General features: G+C 44.6%; 1 long non-coding RNA gene across 1 annotated transcript; it reads left to right on the top strand.

Annotated features, from left to right (window-relative positions):
- Window positions 1-852: 852 nt before the first annotated feature.
- Window positions 853-7416, top strand: LOC114801648 (uncharacterized). Its single transcript, XR_003751609.1, has 3 exons — window positions 853-867; window positions 6741-6939; window positions 7269-7416. It is a non-coding gene; the product is annotated as an uncharacterized LOC114801648 (long non-coding RNA).
- The last annotated feature ends 53 nt before the right edge of the window (window positions 7417-7469 follow it).

Here is a 7469-nt window from a genome sequence, read left to right as displayed (position 1 = left end):
GAATTGCTCGTTTTGGTGTTCTTATGGTGAGAATCCCATCATTCTCGTTACTCCTTGTGAAGTGCAAGCGACTTGTTCCTAATCATCGTAACTGGTGTAGGTTGGGCCACATAGAATAGAAGGGTATGACATGTTGTAAGGCAACTGTTGTTAGACAGAAGCCAGTGTTTGTCTCCAGCTGTACAGTTCTATAAACCCGGTCTCAAAAAGATGACGTCTGGACAGTAGCAGCTCTGTCCAGGCTACATGTTACAATACGTTGCTCTGTTATTCTAACAGCTGGCTTGATTTGGTCAGGCTGGGCGTGCTTTAACATGCAGATTTAGCAGATTTAAAGTTCACAGTTATCCAGACTGGATTTTAATTTACATTTTACATTCACAGTGTTTACCAGACGCCCTTATCCAGTAGTTACAGGGACAGCCCCCCCCTGGAGACACTCAGGGTTAAGTGTCTTGCTCAGGGACAAGATGGTAGTAAGTGGGGTTTGAACCTGGGTCTTCTGGTTCATAGGCGAGTGTGTTACCCGCTAGGCCAGAGTACAGCGGTTCCATGCCTAAAGGCAGAAAACAAATACATGGTTTTTAAAAGTTGGAAGAGCTTTAGACAGCACAACAAATATATAATAAAAATGGGCTTCTGCACCTTCCGTGCAGAAGAAGCCCTCTTGCTGTCCAGCCAATGAGAGCACTTGGATCCTGGACTTGACACAATCTATGGGATACACCACCAAGAAGAGACAGGCCCCTCCAAAACCTCCACTGAACATGAGAGGAACCTCCCCTGCAGAAGAGATATCTGCAAATTCGTCATGAGGGAATCTTACCGATGTCTCCCTTCTCCCATCCCATTGATTTTGCAAACAAGGTATCCGTTGAAGAAGCAGAAGTACCCAGGCAGCTTTACTTTACTTTACTTTACTTTATTTAGCAGACGCTTTTATCCAAAGCGACTTACAAGAGGAAGACACCAGCAATTCTCGTTCGACTTCTATAGAATATCGAGTTTACAAACTAAGAGCCCTGATAAGGCTCAACTTGTCACTGAAGAGCATGCTCAGAGATTGTTAGATGCTAGACGAAGAAAAATTATAATGTATTTATAAATTTTTGTATTGTTTGTGCAATGTGTACGTATGTGCTTGTGTAAGTGTTAGATTTGTCTGTAATATTTTTTGAACAAGAGGGTTTTCACCTGCTTCTTAAAAGTGGTGATAGTCTCGGCTAGTCGTGTGGAGGAGGGCAGGTTGTTCCACCAGCCAGGGACAACAACGGAGAACAGAGATGATTGGAATCGGAGACCCCGTGGAGAAGGAATTTTTAGTCTCCTTCTGTTTGCTGATCTGAGAGAGCGTGCAGGAGTGTAGCTAGGTAGTAGTGTGTTGATGTAGGAGGTAGTATTGTAGCTTCTGTGCAGGAGTGTAGCTAGGTAGTATTGTGTTGATGTAGGAGGTAGTATTGTAGCTTCTGTGCAGGAGTGTAGCTAGGTAGTAGTGTGTTGATGTAGGAGGTAGTATTGTAGCTTCTGTGCGGGAGTGTAGCTAGGTAGTATTGTGTTGATGTAGGAGGTAGTATTGTAGCTTCTGTGCGGGAGTGTAGCTAGGTAGTATTGTGTTGATGTAGGAGGTAGTATTGTAGCTTCTGTGCGGGAGTGTAGCTAGGTAGTAGTGTGTTGATGTAGGAGGTAGTATTGTAGCTTCTGTGCGGGAGTGTAGCTAGGTAGTATTGTGTTGATGTAGGAGGTAGTATTGTAGCTTCTGTGCGGGAGTGTAGCTAGGTAGTATTGTGTTGATGTAGGAGGTAGTATTGTAGCTTCTGTGCAGGAGTTTAGCTAGGTAGTAGTGTGTTGATGTAGGAGGTAGTATTGTAGCTTCTGTGAAGGAGTGTAGCTAGGTAGTAGTGTGTTGATGTAGGAGGTAGTATTGTAGCTTCTGTGCAGGAGTGTAGCTAGGTAGTAGTGTGTTGATGTAGGAGGTAGTATTGTAGCTTCTGTGCAGGAGTGTAGCTAGGTAGTAGTGTGTTGATGTAGGAGGTAGTATTGTAGCTTCTGTGCAGGAGTTTAGCTAGGTAGTAGTGTGTTGATGTAGGAGGTAGTATTGTAGCTTCTGTGAAGGAGTGTAGCTAGGTAGTAGTGTGTTGATGTAGGAGGTAGTATTGTAGCTTCTGTACGGGAGTGTAGCTAGGTAGTAGTGTGTTGATGTAGGAGGTAGTATTGTAGCTTCTGTGCGGGAGTGTAGCTAGGTAGTATTGTGTTGATGTGGGAGGTAGTATTGTAGCTTCTGTGCAGGAGTGTAGCTAGGTAGTAGTGTGTTGATGTGGGAGGTAGTATTGTAGCTTCTGTGCAGGAGTGTAGCTAGGTAGTAGTGTGTTGATGTAGGAGGTAGTATTGTAGCTTCTGTGCAGGAGTGTAGCTAGGTAGTAGTGTGTTGATGTAGGAGGTAGTATTGTAGCTTCTGTGCAGGAGTGTAGCTAGGTAGTATTGTATTGATGTAGGAGGTAGTATTGTAGCTTCTGTGCAGGAGTGTAGCTAGGTAGTATTGTATTGATGTAGGAGGTAGTATTGTAGCTTCTGTGCAGGGGTGTAGCTAGGTAGTAGTGTGTTGATGTAGGAGGTAGTATTGTAGCTTCTGTGCGGGAGTGTAGCTAGGTAGTAGTGTGTTGATGTAGGAGGTAGTATTGTAGCTTCTGTGCGGGAGTGTAGCTAGGTAGTATTGTGTTGATGTAGGAGGTAGTATTGTAGCTTCTGTGCGGGAGTGTAGCTAGGTAGTATTGTGTTGATGTAGGAGGTAGTATTGTAGCTTCTGTGCAGGAGTGTAGCTAGGTAGTAGTGTGTTGATGTAGGAGGTAGTATTGTAGCTTCTGTGCAGGAGTGTAGCTAGGTAGTAGTGTGTTGATGTAGGAGGTAGTATTGTAGCTTCTGTGCAGGAGTGTAGCTAGGTAGTATTGTGTTGATGTAGGAGGTAGTATTGTAGCTTCTGTGCAGGAGTGTAGCTAGGTAGTATTGTATTGATGTAGGAGGTAGTATTGTAGCTTCTGTGCAGGGGTGTAGCTAGGTAGTAGTGTGTTGATGTAGGAGGTAGTATTGTAGCTTCTGTGCAGGAGTGTAGCTAGGTAGTAGTGTGTTGATGTAGGAGGTAGTATTGTAGCTTCTGTGCAGGAGTGTAGCTAGGTAGTAGTGTGTTGATGTAGGAGGTAGTATTGTAGCTTCTGTGCAGGGGTGTAGCTAGGTAGTATTGTGTTGATGTAGGAGGTAGTATTGTAGCTTCTGTGCAGGAGTGTAGCTAGGTAGTATTGTGTTGATGTAGGAGGTAGTATTGTAGTTTCTGTGCAGTAGTGTAGCTAGGTAGTATTGTGTTGATGTAGGAGGTAGTATTGTAGCTTCTGTGCAGGGGTGTAGCTAGGTAGTAGTGTGTTGATGTAGGAGGTAGTATTGTAGCTTCTGTGCGGGAGTGTTGCTAGGTAGTATTGTGTTGATGTAGGAGGTAGTATTGTAGCTTCTGTGCAGGGGTGTAGCTAGGTAGTATTGTGTTGATGTAGGAGGTAGTATTGTAGCTTCTGTGCAGGAGTGTAGCTAGGTAGTAGTGTATTGATATAGGAGGTAGTATTGTAGCTTCTGTGCGGGAGTGTAGCTAGGTAGTATTGTGTTGATGTAGGAGGTAGTATTGTAGCTTCTGTGCGGGAGTGTAGCTAGGTAGTATTGTGTTGATGTAGGAGGTAGTATTGTAGCTTCTGTGCGGGAGTGTAGCTAGGTAGTATTGTGTTGATGTAGGAGGTAGTATTGTAGCTTCTGTGCGGGAGTGTAGCTAGGTAGTAGTGTGTTGATGTAGGAGGTAGTATTGTAGCTTCTGTGCAGGGGTGTAGCTAGGTAGTATTGTGTTGATTTAGGAGGTAGTATTGTAGCTTCTGTGCGGGAGTGTAGCTAGGTAGTAGTGTGTTGATGTAGGAGGTAGTATTGTAGCTTCTGTGCGGGAGTGTAGCTAGGTAGTATTGTATTGATGTAGGAGGTAGTATTGTAGCTTCTGTGCAGGGGTGTAGCTAGGTAGTAGTGTGTTGATGTAGGAGGTAGTATTGTAGCTTCTGTGCAGGGGTGTAGCTAGGTAGTATTGTGTTGATGTAGGAGGTAGTATTGTAGCTTCTGTGCGGGAGTGTAGCTAGGTAGTAGTGTGTTGATGTAGGAGGTAGTATTGTAGCTTCTGTGCGGGAGTGTAGCTAGGTAGTAGTGTGTTGATGTAGGAGGTAGTATTGTAGCTTCTGTGCAGGGGTGTAGCTAGGTAGTATTGTGTTGATGTAGGAGGTAGTATTGTAGCTTCTGTGCAGGAGTGTAGCTAGGTAGTATTGTGTTGATGTAGGAGGTAGTATTGTAGCTTCTGTGCAGGAGTGTAGCTAGGTAGTATTGTGTTGATGTAGGAGGTAGTATTGTAGCTTCTGTGCAGGGGTGTAGCTAGGTAGTAGTGTGTTGATGTAGGAGGTAGTATTGTAGCTTCTGTGCGGGAGTGTAGCTAGGTAGTATTGTGTTGATGTAGGAGGTAGTATTGTAGCTTCTGTGCAGGGGTGTAGCTAGGTAGTATTGTGTTGATGTAGGAGGTAGTATTGTAGCTTCTGTGCAGGAGTGTAGCTAGGTAGTAGTGTATTGATATAGGAGGTAGTATTGTAGCTTCTGTGCGGGAGTGTAGCTAGGTAGTATTGTGTTGATGTAGGAGGTAGTATTGTAGCTTCTGTGCGGGAGTGTAGCTAGGTAGTATTGTGTTGATGTAGGAGGTAGTATTGTAGCTTCTATGCGGGAGTGTAGCTAGGTAGTAGTGTGTTGATGTAGGAGGTAGTATTGTAGCTTCTGTGCAGGGGTGTAGCTAGGTAGTATTGTGTTGATGTAGGAGGTAGTATTGTAGCTTCTGTGCGGGAGTGTAGCTAGGTAGTAGTGTGTTGATGTAGGAGGTAGTATTGTAGCTTCTGTGCGGGAGTGTAGCTAGGTAGTATTGTATTGATGTAGGAGGTAGTATTGTAGCTTCTGTGCAGGGGTGTAGCTAGGTAGTAGTGTGTTGATGTAGGAGGTAGTATTGTAGCTTCTGTGCAGGGGTGTAGCTAGGTAGTATTGTGTTGATGTAGGAGGTAGTATTGTAGCTTCTGTGCGGGAGTGTAGCTAGGTAGTAGTGTGTTGATGTAGGAGGTAGTATTGTAGCTTCTGTGCGGGAGTGTAGCTAGGTAGTAGTGTGTTGATGTAGGAGGTAGTATTGTAGCTTCTGTGCAGGGGTGTAGCTAGGTAGTATTGTGTTGATGTAGGAGGTAGTATTGTAGCTTCTGTGCAGGAGTGTAGCTAGGTAGTATTGTGTTGATGTAGGAGGTAGTATTGTAGCTTCTGTGCAGGAGTGTAGCTAGGTAGTATTGTGTTGATGTAGGAGGTAGTATTGTAGCTTCTGTGCAGGGGTGTAGCTAGGTAGTAGTGTGTTGATGTAGGAGGTAGTATTGTAGCTTCTGTGCGGGAGTGTAGCTAGGTAGTATTGTGTTGATGTAGGAGGTAGTATTGTAGCTTCTGTGCAGGGGTGTAGCTAGGTAGTATTGTGTTGATGTAGGAGGTAGTATTGTAGCTTCTGTGCAGGGGTGTAGCTAGGTAGTAGTGTGTTGATGTAGGAGGTAGTATTGTAGCTTCTGTGCAGGAGTGTAGCTAGGTAGTAGTGTGTTGATGTAGGAGGTAGTATTGTAGCTTCTGTGCAGGAGTGTAGCTAGGTAGTAGTGTGTTGATGTATGAGGTAGTATTGTAGCTTCTGTGCAGGAGTGTAGCTAGGTAGTATTGTGTTGATGTAGGAGGTAGTATTGTAGCTTCTGTGCAGGACTGTAGCTAGGTAGTATTGTGTTGATGTAGGAGGTAGTATTGTAGCTTCTGTGCAGGGGTGTAGCTAGGTAGTATTGTGTTGATGTAGGAGGTAGTATTGTAGCTTCTGTGCAGGAGTGTAGCTAGGTAGTATTGTATTGATGTAGGAGGTAGTATTGTAGCTTCTGTGCAGGAGTGTAGCTAGGTAGTAGTGTGTTGATGTAGGAGGTAGTATTGTAGCTTCTGTGCGGGAGTGTAGCTAGGTAGTAGTGTGTTGATGTAGGAGGTAGTATTGTAGCTTCTGTGCAGGGGTGTAGCTAGGTAGTATTGTGTTGATGTAGGAGGGCGCAGTTCCATTTACAGCCCTGTAGGGGAGCATCAAGAATTTGAACTCAATGCGAGCAGCTACCGGGAGCCAGTGGAGGGAGGTAAGAAGAGGTGGAACATGGGTGTATTTTGGCTGATTGAAGATGAGACGAGCTGCCATATTCTGGACCATCTGGAGTGGTTTTATGGTGACTGCAGAGGCTCCAGCCAGGAGAGAGTTACAGTAGTCGAGTTTGGAGATGACCGTTGCAGCTCTCTGCAGATGGTCAGTAGTCAGACCTCAGTAGAAACCGAGAGGTCCATCATTCTGGATAACATCTCTGACCACGGTCCTGGGAGACGTTAATAAATCGCCTTTTATAATGTACCACTATTATAATGTATTATGACATTATTGAAAAAGTATTATTAACTATATATTAACGAATGATACATCCCAAAAATGTATTCTAAATAATAACTTTTTAACGGCAAAGTATTCAGTATTCAGCTAACAGTGTTTGTTCACAATAATGTGTTTGTTCATTTTTCCCATCGTATGTCTTTGCTGTCACTTCATCGTTCAAACTTTTTTCTGGCCGCTGGCGATTTTGCCTGATGGCCTGCAGGCGGCACCTGACCAGCTCGGTGGGCCAGAGCACCAGGGATGAGAAGATGGAGGCCACTGACCCCACGCACGCCTTCCAAATGTCACTGCAGCGACAGGACAGGACGGATCCTGCACAAAAATCCATGCAAACCAGTTGTCGCAGTAGAAGACTCCGCCAGTCTGTGGTTTTTATACGACCTGCATGAATTCGTGCTTGCGTAGGTCCACGTCCACTTCCCCTGTGGTTATTATAAATGAGTATATTTATTATATCTTGTTCGTACTTGAGATCACCTGTTCCTGCAGTGTGACAGGTCATTTTCTTCTGCACTCACATGAGGGTGTGAAGGAGAACCAGCGTTTCCTAGGTGATGCTTAAGATTTACGAGTGTAAAGAGGTGGTGCACAAGGAGGTGTTCCACAGGTGGTGGTGGTGACGTTTTAGCAATTTTTCTACTAATCCATTGCTAACACTTTAAAGTGCAGCTGAGAGATGGATCCACCTGAGTTCTGATCAAATCCAAATTTGAACGATTTATACCTACAGCTCCGGCTGACAGGTAAATGACAGCCTGAAGAACGGGATGATGACCAGCAGACATGATGATATCAACCTGTACAAAAATCTTCATCAAAAAGAAAATGTGGTGAATAAAGTGAGGACCATTTCATTTACATTCACAGCATTTACTAGACGCAGGGACGGATTACGGACCTGGCCAGCGGGGCCTCTGCCCAGGGGCCCTTG

Source organism: Denticeps clupeoides, chromosome 13 (genome assembly GCF_900700375.1).
Source record: "Denticeps clupeoides chromosome 13, fDenClu1.1, whole genome shotgun sequence".
In the NCBI taxonomy this organism is placed as follows: Eukaryota; Metazoa; Chordata; class Actinopteri; order Clupeiformes; family Denticipitidae; genus Denticeps; species Denticeps clupeoides.
This window is presented reverse-complemented; position numbering and strand designations above follow the sequence as displayed.